This window comes from Canis lupus, chromosome 16 (genome assembly GCF_003254725.2).
Source record: "Canis lupus dingo isolate Sandy chromosome 16, ASM325472v2, whole genome shotgun sequence".
Lineage (NCBI taxonomy): Eukaryota > Metazoa > Chordata > Mammalia > Carnivora > Canidae > Canis > Canis lupus.
Window position 1 is genome coordinate 5,445,685 of NC_064258.1, and position 21,644 is coordinate 5,467,328.

Sequence of the window (21,644 nt, forward strand, 5' to 3'; positions counted from 1 at the left end):
TGATGGCAGTGCTTTATTTATTGCAGGTGGGACAGGTGAGCCAATAGACCCTTATAGTCACTTTTTACAATTTTGTAAAGTCTCTGTCTACCTGAGCCCAGCTCAGGAATAACAATCCAGTGACTACAGCCTAATTTCCAAGATGGTTTTAAAGAATTCAAAAGTAGGTCTATCAAAGGATATTTAGGAAGACTAACTTCCAATTTAAAGGAAATGAAGAGTGACTTTGGGAAGGATGCAGAGATAACAAGAGGCTTGAGTGAAACAGGAAAAGGAAGAAATGCAGTTATCTTGGATGCAGTTCTTTTTCAAGCGTGTGTTCCTTTGAATTTTAAACTTGTCCAGATTCTTTTATTGCTGTTTTCAGCTATCACATTGATCTAGGAGAAGCAAGTTGGGGCAATTAAAATCTTATTCCAAAGTGGAACTGCCTCTAGATTGATTGGTAGTGATGTCAAGGTGGCCAAAGAGAAGGAACTGTGGGCTTGATTTCTTATTGACCAAGGTGTGTGTGTCTGAGTAGTCCATGCCAAGTACAGAAATAGCAGGTGCACACTCTGGAGGGCTGTAGTCACTGGGGTTTGGTGCTTCTAGGCAGGCCACGGGGACTCCTGTCCCAAATTTAGCACCACCGGGTTATCAATTATTTTCCAAACTCTGCCACCGGAGATTCACTCATACTGACATTTCAGTTCAAGTCAGTTAACACATATATTTTGAATCCAGTCTTTATACACAGCTCTGAGAACTGTAAAGGATTCAGAAATTAATAAAGGTGGTCCGATCCAGAATTTTCAATCTAGAGGATGGAGACATTTTTTGTAAGAATGTATGTTGCATGAATTGTAACTTCAAACCAAAAATAAGAACTAAAATCAAACAAATAAATAAATTAACTTAAAATGTTTAAAAGTGGGGTAATTAATCCATTTTTACTTCAAGAAGCTACAAAGAAAATAATGCAGTGTAGCTAAGGAAGTCAAATGAAAGAAAAAGGAAAAATTAAAAATGACAAAATTGTTAAGTAGTCACAAAGCTGATTATTTTTTTAAGATTTTATTTATTTATTCATGACAGCCATACGGAGAGAGAGGCAGAGACAGGCAGAGAAAAGCAGGCTCCCTGCAGGGAGCCCAGTGTGGAACTTGATCCCAGGACCCTGGGATCACAACCTGAACCAAAGGCAAACACTCAGCCACTGAGCCACCCAGGTGCCCCACAAAGCTGTTTCTTAAAAATAGCAAGAAAAAACTAGGAAATGAACTATCAGATGGGGCACCTGAGTGGCTCAGTTGGTTGAGCATCCATTCTTGATTTTGGCTCAGGTCATGATCTCAGGGCCATGAGATCAAGACCTGCAACTAGTGCTGCATGAGGCTCAGTGCTCAATGGGGAGTCTGCTGGAGATTCTCTTTTTCTCTCTCCGTCTTCCTCTCCCATACCCCCCCCAAATAAATTTTTTTTAAGTGGGCCATCAAAAACACAAATAGCACAAAAAAGTAAAATCAGAAATATAAAAGGACAAGCAAAGCAGAGATTAAATGAAAAAAGTGTTGTGTAAGCATCTACTAGATACATTTGAAGCTGTATTCATTCCAGCAAGAATATGGCACTATGGAGTAGACCCAGAGATATTTGTTGAGAGCAGAATCTGGAAGGAAATGTAGATCTACACCTGCTAAGATTCCAAAATATCCCAAAAAGAACAGAATACTAGATTTATAAACATCTGATTAGATTTTTAAATATTTCTCTTTCCGTCCCTCTTGAAATAGCTACGCTATCATGATGAAGACAAAAGTTGCTCATTGAGAAACCCATTTTTCATTTGGGAGAAAAACGTAAAACCAATATAAAATTACACATGCTATGATTGGACTATGCTAAACAAAAAAAATCACATACATGCATAAAGATTGAACGTGGGAAAATATATTTAATTAGAGTAATAGGATTATGGTTAATTTTTCTTAGTTTCCAGCCTTTCCAAAATACTGTTTATATCACAGAAATGCAGCACAAAACAAAGTGTCACCTGTATATGGGCCCAGATTTTGAACAGTTCTACAGACTTTCTCCTAGTAAGGTGACAAAGTACATTCTCCCTAACATTACCAAATTGTGGATGGTGTCAAATTATTCCTTCATGAGCCACCCCAAATCTCCCATTTCCTTAGTTGAATGCATACTCTTGGGTTGTTATTCTTTAAATGCCAACTACCAAGGCAGTCCTCAGCCTCACAGAAGGCAATCCATATAAGAAATCTGCAGTACAAACTCAGTTTATATATTTAGTGGGAAATAGAGCATATTTCTTAGTAAATTAAGAGACTCTCACTAGTGGAATAATTCCAGTGTCCTCTACTGAATGCACTTGGAGTAGAATGGACTGAAAGTGCACTCAGAGCACTCCCCTAGAGGTGACAGATACTGGGAATGAATCTGATCTTGGACTTTGAAATGGATTAGCTGGGATGACTGTCAGATACTCAGTCTCCGGCATGGAGAGAAAGGAGGCAAACATTCTACCATATATCTAAGACTGTCTTAGCCTTTGCATAAATAAAATGATTTATTTTGGAGCTAGCAACTAAATTGCTCATTTTAAAATGTCTGGGGAATTTGTTGAGGTTGGCAGTGGTACTACTTCTCAGAAGATGCCACAGAAAATTCTCATTTGCTGCCTACACTGTGTTTTTGTGAGTGAAAGTTATCTATTTTGTGATAGAAAGGGAGAAAATATTGCCCTAAGTTTTGGTTATATTTAGTGTGTCATTATAACTTTTGGTCTTATTAATACTTAGATGATTTTGGATAGAGTACTCAGAATATTTTTGCACATCATTAAAAATTATATATCATGTCAAAAATTGGATGAATTGATGACAACTTGGATGAAATATGACCTACTTTGCATATATATAAATATTTCAAATACTGTATTCAGGTAGAAAAGTACAGATTTTTTTTTTTATTTCTACAGTTACTTATACTTAGAAGGGCAGTCAAGAACTTAAAGCAGCACTGCATTAATTTAGACCATTAGTAATTACACAAAATCTCTATCCAGAATAACATATTACAGTGCATCACCTGAAGAATCACATACTGCCTTACTACCTTCTTCCACCTTTAAAATCTTCAGAAATTCTCTTCAGTTTCCCATACCATTTAACATCCATGTCTTTGATTATGAGATCCTCCAAAATAAATAAAATTTAAAATCAACATTAAAAAAATTTCCTCTTTGCAAAAACCTATGTTGTCAAAGTAATGAAACATGGAAAATGTAGTTCCATCCCGATCTGCCATAGGTAATTGCTTCCAAAAATTTGGTATTTATCTTTCTAGAACTTTATGTCTTTGCTACTATGTGTGTGTATTTATGATCCATTGTGAAAGGTCATTTCTCTCTTGCAGCTTCTAAGATTTTTCTTTGGGCATTGTCTCTCCTCATTTTGATTATGATGGGTTTCATTGTGGGTCTGATTACATTCTACCTAGAATCCCTTGAGCTTCTTGCATGTCTATATGTATATTTTTAGCCAGAAAACATTCAAAATAAATACACTCTATTGGTTTTATTACTGCAAACATGCTATATATTCTTAAATATACTGCCCTACTTTATAAATATAGAGCCAACATATTTGTTTAATGCACACATAGCATCATGATGTTTAGAGCTACTAGGACATATTAAGCCAACTCCTGTTTGATATATATGTGGATTATGTCTATCTTTTTTTATTACAATGTTGTAGCCAAAACCCCTGTAAGTATATTTATATGAGTAGTCAATAGAAGTAAGATGGCTGGATCGTGGGATATATATACATATACATACACACACACACACATTTACACGTGTGTGTATATATGTATACACATGTGTGTATATATTCACATACTTGCCAAAATGAATTTTCTTTGCCAATCTAGTGGGAAAAAATTGTAATTTTAATTAGTTGTGAAATTATTACTTACTTAATAGGGAAACAGAGCATCTTTTCTTCTAATTATAGACTTTGTAAAGTTTTTTAATTGCCTGTTCATTCTCTGCTGGATTGTTCATCTTCTCAGTTGCATGAAAGGACTTTTTTCTCTTAGGCTTATTGAGCTTATATGTATTGCACATTTATTTGTAGTTTGTCTTCTGACATGGTGCACATACATACTTATTTATTTTACCCCGGAAAGTTTTGAATCTTTAAGAATTTTTTTTGAAATGCACAAATGTAGAAAAATAATATAATTCTCCTTCACATTTCTATCATCTAGGATTCATAGTTCTTTATGTTTTTGTTTCTTTTTTTTTTTTTACTTAAAGAAATAAAACATTTAAAACATTACAAGAAGCTAGTCTTCCAGACTACCACTCCGAACCTCACATATCTTCCTGAGTGATAAAATGTTCTACATCCTTCTAAAACTTTCTATGTATTTTTGAATGTCTACATGTGTTTCTACACACAATATATCATGTTGCCTTCTGTACTTAAGATGTCTTTTGTAAATAAGAGCAAGTTTTATGTAATATTCCAACTTTTATTACTGAACAGCATATTTGTGAGATGTATTCATTTAGATATATATAAATTAGCTAAATATGTGTAATTTTTATGCACTCAGATTTAGTAGTCTTCTGGGTCTTATCTATAATATCCTTTCCTCTTGTCAAAAGTCTAAAACTACCCAAGTATTTTCTTTTTTTTTTCTCTCTTAGTTTTTGTTCTCATTTCAACTTTTGATGTGGATCATTTGAAATTCATTTGAGGGTAAGAAGTAATGTAGGTAGGGAACTGATGCCACTTTGTCCTCCAAATTGCTGGCTGATTTGCTTACAGCTCATTCATCAGCTCATCATGTGTTTTTACCAATTGAAAACACTGCCTTTATCAAACATACAATATCCAAGTACAGATGATTGATCTCTGTGATTTTTCTGTGCATTTTTCTTATCCCTGTACTGTTTTTGATAAGGATAGCTTTTTTCTGTACATACTTTCCTTGGTATTCTATTTATGCTTTCAGTGAGCTTCAGAATTGCTTTATTTTGTTCCTAAAAGGAAATCGTACTTTTATTGCAATTTCATTGAGTTTATAACTAAGATTAGGGGAATTTTTCGTACTTTTAATTTGTTCTCCAGGCACGTATCTATTTATTTATACCTTCTTTCACGCTCGTTCAGTAAAATTTTACAGCTTCTCTCATATAAATTCAGTACATTTCTTTTCAAGCTTATGTATGAAACTTTTTTTGTTGCAGTTGAGAGTAAAATCTTACCTTTCGTTCTTTCATATTTTCTGTCTTAATATCTGTACATTATATGACTTTATCAAATACATTGTTTTCAGTAGTTTTTATGATTATCATAGGTTCTATGGGTTTATTTGTTATCCGTATATCTTGCTTGGTAAAGTGTTAATTGAAATCAGTGGTTCTCACCTGGGGCAGTTTTGCTTCCCATGGGACCAGTGGCAATGTCTTAAGACCTTTTAGGTTGTCACTATTAGGGATCCTACTGACATCTGTTGGATAAGATAGGAGAGGCTAAAATCCTGCAGTGCACCAGACAGCCTTCCACAGAGAGATTATTATCTAACCCAAAATGTCTAGAAATACCACAGTTGTTAAAACCATGATTCAAGTCTTTGCCTATTTTTTTTTATTGGATTGTTGGTCTTGATATTAGTGAGCTTTGTGTGTGTGTGTGTGTGTGTGTGTGTGTGTGTGTATGAGGAGGGGCTGCTGACGCACAGTGAGGAAGAACTGGAGCACAGCCAGGACACAGACATTGAGGATGGGGCCTTGCAGTAAGCAGCCTGACAGGAGCAATGGCCACCGGCAGGAGAAGGGCATGCACTGTACCAGGCCTAAAACTGGGCACCCACTGCTGGAGACCACCCCCGACAGGTCCCAGGAGAGCTGGCAGCAGGCACCTCCTCCCCCACACATCCTAGCCAGTGCCATATCCTCTATAGGTGGAGTTATCAGCCTCCCATCCCCATACGCCCTCCCTGTTGGCACTGCCCAGGCCAGAGAGCAGAGCACAGAGGTTTCCCCACACTCTACCTCCCCTCAGAGAACACTCCCAGGCTTGGAGTTTTTCTGTAGGTTTGAAGTAGGGAGGGTTCCAGGGAGGGTACCCAGACAATAAAGAGATTGGATCAAAAAAAAAAAAAAAAAAACAACCACACACATATAATAATATTAGTGAGCCTTTGTGTGTGTGTATATATGTTACATATATAAATATACATAGATAGATATACATATATAGATATACACACACACACACGTATATATATGTATTCATTCTAGATAGGAGTCCTTTTTTTGGATATCTCTTTTGCAAAAACTGTCCCCAGTCTATGTCCACCTTGTCAATTCCTTAACGGTTTCTTTTGAAGAACAAAAGTTTCTAATTTTAATGAAATCTAATTTTAATGAAATTTTAATGAATTTTAGAAGTCATGTTTTTTTGTGTGTCTTACGTAAGAAATCTTTGTCTAACCCAAAGGCATTAAAATGTTTTCTTATATCATTGTCTATAAGTTTCATAGCTTTTGCTCTTATATTTAGATTCATGATCCATCTTGATTTAATTTTTGTAAATTATGAGTTAAGGTTTGAGGTTCATATTTTTGCAAAGGTTGCCCTATGTTTCCAGCACCATTTGTTGAGTTTTTTCCCCAATTAAATTGCCTTGAAATTTTTGTTGAAATCTATTGCCACATGTATAGGTCTTTTTCTGGACTCACCAGTTTGTTCCACTGATCTCTGTGACTAACTATATCCCAATACTAGAGTGTCCTAGTTATCCTAGCATTATAGTTAGAATTACGTCATGTAAATACTCTAACTTGGATCTTTTTAACAAGACTGACTCTTCAGGCCCAAGAACACAGTGTATTTCTCCATTTCTTTAGGACTTAATTTCTCTCAGCAATGTTTCATAATTTTTAGTTGACATCTCTTATAATCTTTTATCAAATTTATCATTAATTATATTCTATGTCTTGAAGTTATCTTAAATAACTAGGTTTTTTGAGGTTTGGGGATTAGTACTGTATTAGCTCACTTCAAAAGAAAAGGATTTGGCTCTTTTTTAAGATTTAGAGAAATTAACAAATGGCGACTGTACGAAATGCTTTCCTCCTTTCTTCTCAGTCAAATGCTACCCATCCATTTGAGTCCTGGGTAGGAAGTCTTCCATTTGAGGGAAGACTTTTCTTCTACCCGCTTTGGTTCTGTGGTAGGAGCCTGAGACGCAAGCTGACAGAACACAGAGGAACAGGAGAAAAGCATACAAGTTTGAGTTCATGTTAATATTTTTACGTGCACGTGGAAGCCTTCATGTATAAGAAACAAAGACCCAAAGAAAGACCCATAGGCCTGAGTTCGTATACCATTTTAACAAATAACAATAAATTGTGGAGACTTGTCAAGATAAAGGAAAAAAGCATTTGGGCTAGGGGCAGTAAATTGTGGCAGAGTGACTAGGAAATATATGGGGGGAACGAATGGAAAAAAGGCTTATTTTATTTAGTCTGTTTATATAGATTCAGCTTGGCATCAACTCCCTGTCTCCAGGGCACTGACTCATGGGAAATGTATGTCTGGCTTTGGATACACAGGGGGAGGTCAGAGAGCCCTTCCTGCCTCTGCTATTTCTTACATGCCTCCTGCTCAAAATGGCCAATGTACCAAAGTGGCCTATTTGGAGTGGTGTGTTCTGATTCCCTTCAAGATGTAGCCCTTCTCTGTCTTTCTAGATGCAATTTTTCTACATAATTCCAATATAGTAAATGTTATAGCAATTATTCTCTCTTCAATTCCCTCAATAAACACTAACTTCCACCCTTCTTTATATATTTACATTGAACCATTATTGAATTTAACTAAACTTCTTAGGAGTTTAACCTTATTTCACTTTCTACAATTCATGTATCTTGAGTTTTCTTTATAGTGCATGGCATAAGGCCTTACACACTTTATACATCAGGCCCTGAACCCAAAGACAGGTTTCCATAAGAAACCTTAAAATAGAATTATTTCTCTGAGGAAGAGAAATTGATATTTGAGGATAAACATTGGTTATAATGTTTTTGGCTAGCTTATAGATGGTCTGACAATTCACCAATGATTAATTACTGATTGACTATTTCTCTGAGATACATGTCTGACAGACATTTCCTTTGGAGAAATGTTAGAAGGATATAGTGAGATAACATCAAAATGAAAAATCATGGCAAGACTGATAATTCTTTTTCAACACACTGGATATAAAGGTGCCTGGAATTGATTTTCTAAGGCTTTAAACGGGCACCAGGTGTGATGAATCATAAAAGTTGTACATGTGAGTCACCTCACATAGGTAATGGCATTTACCCTAAAGTGGACTCATGAAATTAAAGTTTTGGTGTGTTTTATACTGAAATGAATGTTGCTGCTAATAGGGTAGGACACTAGGATCCTACTAAAGAACAATTAAACAGAAACAAAAAACTTAGACCCAAGGAAAACATCTTGACAAAGAAAACCTATAGATTCTCTTTTTAACATTAAGATAATAGAGCATTTTAAACTAAGAGTCAGAAAATGAACACAACAGTTTCGCTGCCTCAACAAACATCTGGGAAAGCCTGCATTCGTCGGGAGCTTCTCCTGCTGGACACAGTCACCCACCAGTGTATCTGTGCCATGTGGTGACTGGGATACAGACATATGTAGGTCTGGATCTGGGTGCAGGGGTACAGAAGGATTGGAAGCCACATATGCACCCATCTTACAAAGTTTTACACTAGAGAAATCAGAGATTGAGGGTAAAATTTAAGTAGGGAAAAAAATAGAAAGTTATAATGAATCGTCTTCATAAAAGAATCAGGTATTTTTAGCACTTACTGACGAAGCCATCTATCTCCTTCCCTACCAGTGGCACTGGATTCCCTTGCCAGGAGCAAGCAGAGGCAGCATTTGAAGAGGGAGTCCTCATGTGGCCTAAAGTCTGGTACCTAGTGCCTGAGGAAAACTTTGGTTTCTAGTGCAAAAATTCTATTCAATGTAATAATTGGACCAAAAGACTAGAAGGGTTGTACAGAAGTTCATTCCCCCAGAGCAGGAGAAACTCAGCTTGAGAAATTGAAGTTGTTGATATTAATAAGGAACAGGAAAAAGTAGCAGTATTTCCTACCTGGAAATAATTTATTGATTTATCAGAACTCTGAAAAGTCTTTAGATAATGAAGTCTGTTATCTCAGAGATGGTGCTTTATCACAGCCAAAATATCACTTTTTATGATATATACTATATTCTAAAGCTTGCCATAAATGGTGATTTTTAAAATAAAGTGATTTAAAAATTATGCTAGTGACATAGTAATGCTCTATATATTACACTTTTTTCCCCCCTCTTCACAAGAAAGTACAAACTCTTACGATGCTGTATTGAAGAATTGCTACTGGCCTCATGGCTGCTGCCTGAAATAAAGGCAGGGCATGTGGACAAACATTCCCTCACAGTCCTTGGTCGTGAGCGCCTCAGCAGTGTAGGAGGAACTGTGAATGGATCACACAGCCATGGAATACTACCTTTTTTGCCTTACTCATACCCTTCTAGAGGGTTAACAGTATTTGCAAGGCTTTGGGGGCTCAGTAGAGCATACTTTCAGATAATTATTTTAAAAATCACTTTTGGGTTTCATTCCTACATCACAAAATACTATTCTGAGCCAATCTTCTTACAAGTAGTTAATTTTTCTTCAAGGGCATTCATGGCATCCTTTTATTTTGTTGACATTTTTCTGTTTTCATATACTTTATTAGAACTCTTCTTTTAACTTATTCTCATCCACTTAGCAATTTGCCTACTATCATCTACCAATTTGTAGCTGTAGTCCACATCCATACAATTATGGGCTTGTTTTCCAGAATATTTGTGAATATACAAACACTGACCCTGACTGTCTACTCTTCAGACTTTTTGTTGAGAGAACTGATCACTTCTCGTTTCATATGGTGACCAAAGCTAATTTCCTGTTCAAGACCAAAATATTTATCCCAACTCTACCTGCACTCCCTACTCCCAACCTATTTTATGGAGAACCAGAATTTTTTGGCCAACCAAAAAATAACAGCAAAAAATACTTCTTTGTAGATCTTGAACAACAAAGGTCTTTAGAAGATCATCTCACATATGCACATTCACATGTGGGTTTAACTGCTTCTGTCCTTATATTTCCCTTTTCAAGCCTTCCGAGAACTCAAGAATTTTAGTCAGGTATTTCTGTTTTGAGTCTGATTTATGAACTCTCCCTTGTCTGGCCAGGTGCCGGCCAGATTCCACAATTCATAATCTGTCAACAGGAGTAATGGCCCATTTCCAAAGGTGAAGCGTAACATTTCTTTCTGCGTGCATCAGATAAACAGATTGTATGGCTGCTCAGTGATCTATCTGAAGAGGGCAGAAGAGCACACTAACCTTCCAGTACACCCCCATTTTCACTGTGGTTCTTTTCTTTTATGCTCTTCATTTTTCTTCATAAGGGGCAGACCTGATGAATAACAGAACATCCAATCACTAGTGAGCAGATTGTCCGAAATCTAGAAGGTGAATGGACTGTGGTACCCAGTAAATTTGAAAGCATCTCAACCTTCAGACCTTTGCATAAAAAGCCAGTGGATGGGGATAAAGTTTCAGTTATGCAAGATGAATAAGTTTTAGAGATGTGTTGTGCGACATCATGCCTAAAGTTAACAACAGTGTTTCAAGCTCTTAAAAAGTCATTAAGAGGGCAGATCTCATGTTATGTGTCCTTGGCACAATAAAAAAAGAAGGAAAAAAAGAAAATCACTGAGATTAAGAAGAGAATTGGTTTTGGTTTGGTTCCTTAATAGCACGAGTTGCTTCTTTAACACTTAATGGTGATGAATCTTGGGGCTCCTGTTGACAGCTTTTTCATTTCTCTAACACTAGACAATAGATGGGCCTTTGCGTTCCAGGATTTAGGGGGCCGGCACCTCAGGAAGAGCATGTAAACTAAATAAGCTTCAACTGTTGGGTCTCATTTTGTTTCATTGCCACAAACTCTTTGTGTATACTTGAGGGTTATTTCTGCAAAGATATAAAATTTCCATTTTTTCAAGGTTGGGACAATATTGTAGGAGGCATTCAGTACACTTGGCCTGGTGTAAGCCAATCTGTCCAATTATGCAGGACACAGATACGTAGGTGATCTCAAATGGAGGCATTATAAGAGAGGCACTCAAAAGTCCTCAGGCACCAAATGCTAAGATAATTCATTTTGCAGTCAACATAGGGACTCCAGATGCTATCAAGTTGATCTAAACTTAGCCAGGTTAACTATCTCCATCTTTGAGTGTGTATGTGCTTTCTTTGTGTACAGTCATTTCAGAATTTTAAGAAGGAAACAAATAAGTTAAAGGTAAAGGGTGCAAGGGCATAGAATTCATTCCACGAATGGGGTAACCAGAAAAAGCAGAATGAGGCAGTTTGATCACTAAAAGAGATATATCAGTGACTGGATTAGTGAGAAGGTTTTATTTTTGTTTTTCTTTGTTTCTTTTTTTAATAAAGAAACTTGTGTTTCGGGCAGCCCCAGTGGCGCAGGGGTTTAGTGCCGCCTGCAGCCTGGGGTGTGATCCTGAAGACCCGGGATCAAGTCCCACATCCGGCTCCCTGCATGGAGCCTGCTTCTCCCTCTGCCTGTGTCTCTGCCCCTCTCTCTCTCTCTCTCTCTCTCTCAATGAATGAATGAATGAATGAATGAATGAATGAATAAATAAATATTTAAAAAGAAACTTGTGTTTCAAGAAGGAGGGAGAGGACATGGGGAAGGAAGAGAATAATGACACGTGAAAAGGAGGGGTTAGGTTCTGAAGTATTGGCCTACCTCAGTAGTCCTTACACTTTCATGTGTCTTGTTAAAATGCAGATTTTGATTCTGTAGGTCTAGGGGGAGGTCAGGAATTTGACTTTTCTAACAAGAACCCAGGAGATGCTAATGCTGTGTTCTTGGCACTTGTGATCTAACTGGGAGACTCTTTGAATACATGTGAAACTAATCATGATCGTTTGGGCCCCTCTCTATAAAAGTGCAAAGAAGACAAGTGCTAAATAAATAGCAAAATATTTTCCAATAAATGCAATTAAAATCTCTCAAACTTTAAGGCTGCCATTGCATCCCAGATGATAAGGAGATCACTCCATATTAGACAGGAAAAGTGTTGTCATTTAGTTCATGTGAATAACACAATTACGGATTAAAAAAGAAAACCTTTTAAGAAAATATAAATGAGCAGAGAAAATGAGTCAAAACCATCAAGGGTTATTACCATAGTTTCAGTTTAAAGAACTTTATTTCTAATATTCTTATACACACATACTCACAACTATGCTGATACATAGTAAAAAAGTAAGATCTTGTTCATCATCTGCACATTTTTATGTCCCTTTAAAAAATCTGAGCATGCATTCCAGCTTAGCATTTTGATCTTTGCATTTCTGCAGGAAAGGGAAGAAGCCATGTGGCTTTGTACTCCACTGATACTATAGCCCTCTATATTCTGCACATGTTTGACTTATCTTTGGTTAAGAGGCAGAACATAGCTCTTATGTTTTAAAGATAACTTGAGAATGACCTGATGAGGAAGTTAAATGTCTCTTTGTGAAATAGAAACATGAATCTTCTCAGATTAAAAGAAACATAAAGAGATGATAAATATATTAATCAGGTTTTTCAACACAGATCCTTGAACCTACTAAGACAACGTAATAAAATATCACACGCTTATCACAACCTGTATTTGATCTTTTTAATTTTTTTGACGGAGAAGCAAGGGCCTTAATCTCTACTTTTTACTACAGACAAAATTAAAATTAAGTTATTCTAGTATTTTTATCATTATAGATCGGGGTAAAAATATTACCAGTAAAATTATCTGTGCATGGAAATTCCTTGTTTGTTTCTTTACAACATTTTTTTAAAAGATTTTATTTATTTGAGAGAGTGTGTGCACAAGCAGGGGGAGGGAGAGGGACAAGCAGCAATCTGCTGAGCAGGGAGCCCGAGGCTGCAGGGCTGGATCATCATGACCTAAGCTGAAACTAAGAGTGGAACATTCAACTGACTGAGCCACCCAGGTGCCCCTCTTTACAAACATTCCTTAAATCTATAGTTATTTAAAAATAAACATTTTTTTAAAGTGAAGGTAAAATATACACTACCTGTGCTTCGTGGCTTTGGGCATTCTTCTGTCTTTGAAGCCAACAATGTCCGACCACCTCTGCCTCTCTTTTACACTTTTAAGGGACCCTGGTGATGACACTGAGCTCACCCAGATGATCCAGTCATCTATTTTAAGGTCAACTGATTAGAAAACTTAATTCCAGCTGCAGCCTTCTTTCCCCATTGGCCATGTAGCAGGCATATTCATAGGTTCTGGACATGGACATCTTGGGACAGCTCTTAATCCTGTGTATCAGCCCCTTACTGCTGACCTTGCTCTACTGAAGCCAGCAGCGCAGCACATCTGTTGATGGCTAATGAAATTCCAAAGTCCTCAGAAATTGGCTGTAAATAACTCTGGTCTTATCTCTACAACCCTCTTTGGTCTGTGGCACAGGTTATAAGGGCAGAAAGCTTTGTAAATATGCAGATTATTGATTCTTAATAAGCCTGTTTTACAGTTCCTAAACCAGAAGTTTCTCTTCTTTTTTTTTTTTTTAATATTTTATTTATTCATGAGAGACACACAGAGAGAGGCAGAGACACAGGCAGAGGGAGAAGCAGGTTACCCGCAGGAAGCCCGATGAGAGACTTAATCCCGGGACCCCGGGTTCACAACCTGAGCCAAAGGCAGACGCTCAACCACAGAGCCACCCAGGCGCCTGAAGTTTCTGTTCTTGTAATCCTAGAGGAAAGGAGCTTCAAAATTTGGCATTATGGATAGCAACCTTAAAACTGGCTTTCTAGAAATGGATTATGTGGGCAGGAGTTTCCTTCAAGGTACAGTAGAGCATAGGCTTTGGAGTTAAGTGGATTTAGGGCCAGGTTTCACCTCACCAACTTTATTAGAAAAGTCCACTGGAATTCAGCTGTATCCAAAAAACACCAACTGGATTTTTCTGAATATGTATGAAACTGCGTTAGTGTGATAGCATATCTCAAATATCTCTAAAAGGTAGATTGATACTTTCTTTAAAAATGAGAAAAAATAGTGCTTAAATTGTCTAAAGTAGTTTAAATATACTTATTTAGAAAGTGATAAATACACTTATTTAGCAAATGATAATGCCTTTAGGGACACATGGTAAAGGTATGCATTTTAAAATCACTTTGCTGGTGTGATGCTAGTGATAAAGGGACTCTCCCCACCTGATGCTGCTGGAAGCCATAGTGAATTCCATGAGGTCTTTTCTTCGATTAAAAAGAAAGGGAGGGAAATATCAGAAAGGGAGACAGAACATAGAGACTCCTAACTCTGGGAAACAAACTAGGGGTGGTGGAAGGGGAGGAGGGCGGGGGGTGGGGTGACTGGGTGACGGGCACTGAGGGGGGCACTTGAGGGGATGAGCACTGGGTTTTATTCTATATGTTGGCAAAGTGAACACCAATAAAAAATAAATTTATTATTAAAAAAAAAAAGGGAGGCGGGAGGAGCAAGATGGTGGAAGAGCAGGGTCTCCAAATCACCTGTCTCCACCAAACTACCTAGAAAACCTTCAAATTATCCTGAAAATCTATGAATTCGGCCTGAGATTTAAAGAGAGACCAGCTGGAATGCAACAGTGAGGAGAGTTCGCGCTTCTATCAAGGTAGGAAGACGGGGAAAAAGAAATAAAGAAACAAAGGCCTCCGAGGGGGAGGGGCCCCGCGAGGAGCCGGGCTGAGGCCGGGGCGAGTGTCCCCAGGACAGGAGAGCCCCGTCCCGGAGACGCAGGAGCTGCACCGACCTTCCCGGGGGAAAGGGGCTCGTGGGGAGTTGGAGCAGGACCCAGGAGGGCGAGGATGCCCTCGGGTTCCCCGGGACAGTAACAGAGCAACTACGCGCCCAGGAGAGTGCGCCGAGCTCCCTAAGGGCTGCAGCGCGCACGGCGGGACCCGGCGGGACCCGGAGCAGCTGGAGGGGCTCGGGCGGCGGCTCCGCGGAGGGGGCTGCGCGGCCCCGGGAGCAGCTCGGAGGGGCTCGGGCAGAGGAAGAGGCTCCGTGCGGAGGGGGCTGCGCGGTTCCAGGAGCAGCTCGGAGGGGCTCGGGCGGCGGCTCCGCGGAGGGGGCTGCGCGGCCCGGGAGCGCGAATCCACCAGCGCAGGCTCCGGAGCACAGGGCGCCGGGACACAGCCCAGGATCCCGCCTCCCCCGGGACAGGCAGAGGCCGGGAGGGCCCAGGACAGCAAGGACGCTCCTGCCCCAGCTGAGCAGATCAGCGGCCCCGCCCCGGAGCCTCCAGGCCCTGCAGACGGAGAGCTCCGGAGCTACTGCGGGGGCTGAATCCAGGTTTCCAGAGCTGCCCCGCCACTGGGGCTGTTCCTCCTGCGGCCTCGCGGGGTAAACAACCCCCACCGAGCCCCGCACCAGGCAGGGGCACAGCAGCTCCCCCAAGTGCTAACACCTGAAAATCAGCACAACAGGCCCCTCCCCCAGAACACCAGCTAGACTGAGGGACAACTTCCAGGAGAAGCCAAGGGACTTAAAGTACACAGAATCAGAAGATACTCCCCGGTGGTTCTTTTTTTGTTTGTTTGTTTTTGTTTTTGTTTTTGTTTTGTTTTGCTTTTTGATTTGTTTCCTTCCCCCACCCCCTTTTTTCTCCTTTCTTTTTCTTTCTCTTTTTCTTTTTTTTTTTTTTCTCATTTTTTTTTTCTTTTTCTTCCCTTTTTTTTTCTTTTTTTTTCTCTTTCTCTTTTCTTTCCTTCTTTCTCTCCTCTCTTTTTCTCTTTTTCCCAATACAACTTGCTTTTGGCCACTCTGCACTGAGCAAAATGACTAGAAGGAAAACCTCACCTCAAAAGAAAGAATCAGAAACAGTCCTCTCTCCCACAGAGTTACAAAATCTGGATTACAATTCAATGTCAGAAAGCCAATTCAGAAGCACTATTATACAGCTACTGGTGGCTCTAGAAAAAAGTATAAAGGACTCAAGAGACTTCATGACTGCAGAATTTAGAGCTAATCAGGCAGAAATTAAAAATCAATTGAATGAGATGCAATCCAAACTAGAAGTCCTAACGACGAGGGTTAACGAGGTGGAAGAACGAGTGAGTGACCTAGAAGACAAGTTGATAGCAAAGAGAGAAACTGAGGAAAAAAGAGACAAACAATTAAAAGACCATGAAGATAGATTAAGGGAAATAAACGACAGCCTGAGGAAGAAAAACCTACGTTTAATTGGGGTTCCCGAGGGCGCCGAAAGGGACAGAGGGCCAGAATATGTATTTGAACAAATTCTAGCTGAAAACTTTCCTAATCTGGGAAGGGAAACAGGCATTCAGATCCAGGAAATAGAGAGATCCCCCCCTAAAATCAATAAAAACCGTTCAACACCTCGACATTTAATTGTGAAGCTTGCAAATTCCAAAGATAAGGAGAAGATCCTTAAAGCAGCAAGAGACAAGAAATCCCTGACTTTTATGGGGAGGAGTATTAGGGTAACAGCAGACCTCTCCACAGAGACCTGGCAGGCCAGAAAGGGCTGGCAGGATATATTCAGGGTCCTAAATGAGAAGAACATGCAGCCAAGAATACTTTATCCAGCAAGGCTCTCATTCAAAATGGAAGGAGAGATAAAGAGCTTCCAAGACAGGCAGCAACTAAAAGAATATGTGACCTCCAAACCAGCTCTGCAAGAAATTTTAAGGGGGCCTCTTAAAATTCCCCTTTAAGAAGAAGTTCAGTGGAACAGTCCACAAAAACAAGGACTGAATAGATATCATGATGACACTAAACTCATATCTCTCAATAGTAACTCTGAATGTGAACGGGCTTAATGACCCCATCAAAAGGCGCAGGGTTTCAGACTGGATAAAAAAGCAGGACCCATCTATTTGCTGTCTACAAGAGACTCATTTTAGACAGAAGGACACCTACAGCCTGAAAATAAAAGGTTGGAGAACCATTTACCATTCGAATGGTCCTCAAAAGAAAGCAGGGGTAGCCATCCTTATATCAGATAAACTAAAATTTACCCCAAAGACTGTAGTGAGAGATGAAGAGGGACACTATATCATACTTAAAGGATCTATTCAACAAGAGGACTTAACAATCCTCAATATATATGCTCCGAATGTGGGAGCTGCCAAATATATAAATCAATTATTAAGCAAAGTGAAGAAATACTTAGATAATAATACACTTATACTTGGTGACTTCAATCTAGCTCTTTCTATACTCGATAGGTCTTCTAAGCAAAACATCTCCAAAGAAACGAGAGCTTTAAATGATACACTGGACCAGATGGATTTCACAGATATCTACAGAACTTTACATCCAAACTCAACTGAATACACATTCTTCTCAAGCGCACATGGAACTTTCTCCAGAATAGACCACATATTGGGTCACAAATCGGGTCTGAACCGATACCAAAAGATTGGGATTGTCCCCTGCATATTCTCGGACCATAATGCCTTGAAATTAGAACTAAATCACAACAAGAAGTTTGGAAGGACCTCAAACACATGGAGGTTAAGGACCATCCTGCTAAAAGATAAAAGGGTCAACCAGGAAATTAAGGAAGAATTAAAAAGATTCATGGAAACTAATGAGAATGAAGATACAACTGTTCAAAATCTTTGGGATGCAGCAAAAGCAGTCCTAAGGGGGAAATACATCGCAATACAAGCATCCATTCAAAAACTGGAAAGAACTCAAATACAAAAGCTAACCTTACACATAAAGGAGCTAGAGAAAAAACAGCAAATAGATCCTACACCCAAGAGAAGAAGGGAGTTAATAAAGATTCGAGCAGAACTCAACGAAATTGAGACCAGAAGAACTGTGGAACAGATCAACAGAACCAGGAGTTGGTTCTTTGAAAGAATTAATAAGATAGATAAACCATTAGCCAGCCTTATTAAAAAGAAGAGAGAGAAGACTCAAATTAATAAAATCATGAATGAGAAAGGAGAGATCACTACCAACACCAAGGAAATACAAACGATTTTAAAAACATATTATGAACAGCTATACGCCAATAAATTAGGCAATCTAGAAGAAATGGACGCATTCCTGGAAAGCCACAAACTACCAAAACTGGAACAGGAAGAAATAGAAAACCTGAACAGGCCAATAACCAGGGAGGAAATTGAAGCAGTCATCAAAAACCTCCCAAGACACAAGAGTCCAGGGCCAGATGGCTTCCCAGGAGAATTTTATCAAACGTTTAAAGAAGAAATCATACCTATTCTCCTAAAGCTGTTTGGAAAGATAGAAAGAGATGGAGTACTTCCAAATTCGTTCTATGAAGCCAGCATCACCTTAATTCCAAAGCCAGACAAAGACCCCGCCAAAAAGGAGAATTACAGACCAATATCCCTGATGAACATGGATGCAAAAATTCTCAACAAGATACTGGCCAATAGGATCCAACAGTACATTAAGAAAATTATTCACCATGACCAAGTAGGATTTATCCCTGGGACACAAGGCTGGTTCAACACCCGTAAAACAATCAATGTGATTCATCATATCAGCAAGAGAAAAACCAAGAACCATATGATCCTCTCATTGGATGCAGAGAAAGCATTTGACAAAATACAGCATCCATTCCTGATCAAAACTCTTCAGAGTGTAGGGATAGAGGGAACATTCCTCGACATCTTAAAAGCCATCTATGAAAAGCCCACAGCAAATATCATTCTCAATGGGGAAGCACTGGGAGCCTTTCCCCTAAGATCAGGAACAAGACAGGGATGTCCACTCTCACCACTGCTATTCAACATAGTACTGGAAGTCCTAGCCTCAGCAATCAGACAACAAAAAGACATTAAAGGCATTCAAATTGGCAAAGAAGAAGTCAAACTCTCTCTCTTCGCCGATGACATGATACTCTACATAGAAAACCCAAAAGTCTCCACCCCAAGATTGCTAGAACTTATACAGCAATTCGGTAGCGTGGCAGGATACAAAATCAATGCCCAGAAGTCAGTGGCATTTCTATACACTAACAATGAGACTGAAGAAAGAGAAATTAAGGAGTCAATCCCATTTACAATTGCACCCAAAAGCATAAGATACCTAGGAATAAACCTCACCAAAGATGTAAAGGATCTATACCCTCAAAACTATAGAACACTTCTGAAAGAAATTGAGGAAGACACAAAGAGATGGAAAAATATTCCATGCTCATGGATTGGCAGAATTAATATTGTGAAAATGTCAATGTTACCCAGGGCAATATACACGTTTAATGCAATCCCTATCAAAATACCATGGACTTTCTTCAGAGAGTTAGAACAAATTATTTTAAGATTTGTGTGGAATCAGAAAAGACCCCGAATAGCCAGGGGAATTTTAAAAAAGAAAACCATATCTGGGGGCATCACAATGCCAGATTTCAGGTTGTACTACAAAGCTGTGGTCATCAAGACAGTGTGGTACTGGCACAAAAACAGACACATAGATCAGTGGAACAGAATAGAGAATCCAGAAGTGGACCCTGAACTTTATGGGCAACTAATATTCGATAAAGGAGGAAAGACTATCCATTGGAAGAAAGACAGTCTCTTCAATAAATGGTGCTGGGAAAATTGGACATCCACATGCAGAAGAATGAAACTAGACCACTCTCTTGCACCATACACAAAGATAAACTCAAAATGGATGAAAGATCTAAATGTGAGACAAGATTCCATCAAAATCCTAGAGAAGAACACAGGCAACACCCTTTTTGAACTCGGCCATAGTAACTTCTTGCAAGATACATCCACGAAGGCAAAAGAAACAAAAGCAAAAATGAACTATTGGGACTTCATCAAGATAAGAAGCTTTTGCACAGCAAAGGATACAGTCAACAAAACTCAAAGACAACCTACAGAATGGGAGAAGATATTTGCAAATGACATATCAGATAAAGGGCTAGTTTCCAAGATCTATAAAGAACTTATTAAACTCAACACCAAAGAAACAAACAATCCAATCATGAAATGGGCAAAAGACATGAACAGAAATCTCACAGAGGAAGACATAGACATGGCCAACATGCATATGAGAAAATGCTCTGCATCACTTGCCATCAGGGAAATACAAATCAAAACTACAATGAGATACCACCTCACACCAGTGAGAATGGGGAACATTAACAAGGCAGGAAACAACAAATGTTGGAGAGGATGCGGAGAAAAGGGAACCCTCTTACACTGTTGGTGGGAATGTGAACTGGTGCAGCCACTCTGGAAAACTGTGTGGAGGTTCCTCAAACAGTTAAAAATATACCTGCCCTACGACCCAGCAATTGCACTGTTGGGGATTTACCCCAAAGATACAAATGCAATGAAACGCCGGGACACCTGCACCCCGATGTTTCTAGCAGCAATGGCCACTATAGCCAAACTGTGGAAGGAGCCTCGGTGTCCAACGAAAGATGAATGGATAAAGAAGATGTGGTTTATGTATACAATGGAATATTACTCAGCTATTAGAAATGACAAATACCCACCATTTGCTTCAACGTGGATGGAACTGGAGGGTATTATGCTGAGTGAAGTAAGTCAGTCGGAGAAGGACAAACATTATATGTTCTCATTCATTTGGGGAATATAAATAATAGTGAAAGGGAATATAAGGGAAGGGAGAAGAAATGTGTGGGAAATATCAGAAAGGGAGACAGAACGTAAAGACTGCTAACTCTGGGAAACGAACTAGGGGTGGTAGAAGGGGAGGAGGGCGGGGGGTGGGAGTGAATGGGTGACGGGCACTGGGTATTATTCTGTATGTTAGTAAATTGAACACCAATAAAAAAAAAAAAAAAGGAAAAAAATAAAAAATAAAAAAAAAATAAATAAAGAATAAATTTCACTAAAAAAAAAAAAAAAAAAAAAAAAAAAAAAAAAAAAAAAGGGAGGCAGCAGACAAGCTGACTTGTTTCCTGCTAAGCTTCCTCTCCTGGCCTAAGTAATCGATTGCCACATGTAGACAGGAAAAGACCAATCTAAAGATGGATAGAGGAGCAGGTGGGTGCTCCCAGTGATGTCCATAACCTCTGAATTTTTCTATCTCTCATGCATCAAGGTGTCTTTTATCCTGGGATATCTGGTAAAAACCAAGATTATCGTGAAAGTGGGCAGTGGGCAATTTAGGAAGTGCCCTGTCTCCTGGTGACAAAAGCTTTGCAGCTAAGCACAGTAATTTATGTTGATAAATTGCAGCTGTCAGAGTGTCCAAAGCACTTCACAGGATATGTTTCTAACTTTGCATTTCTCATTCATGCATTCTGATGTATAAACTTCTATTTAAAAAAAAAAAAGCACAGCAAGTTTCTGCAGATATTCTCTAAATTGTCAAAATGTAAGAATGATAACAGATTATCACTATTTCCTTTTTCCCTCAGAGTTGCTAAGGATCCTAAGGTTGAAAGAAATGTTAAGAGGAAGAGACCATTATTTATTGGAAAGATTTTAGGTTTC

At 38.9% G+C, this 21,644-nt stretch overlaps 1 protein-coding gene across 1 annotated transcript in view; it reads left to right on the forward strand.

Annotated features, from left to right (window-relative positions):
* The window catches only part of TPK1 (thiamin pyrophosphokinase 1), a 332,218-nt gene that overhangs the window by 276,593 nt on the left and 33,981 nt on the right, over positions 1–21,644 (forward strand). The window lies entirely within an intron of this gene.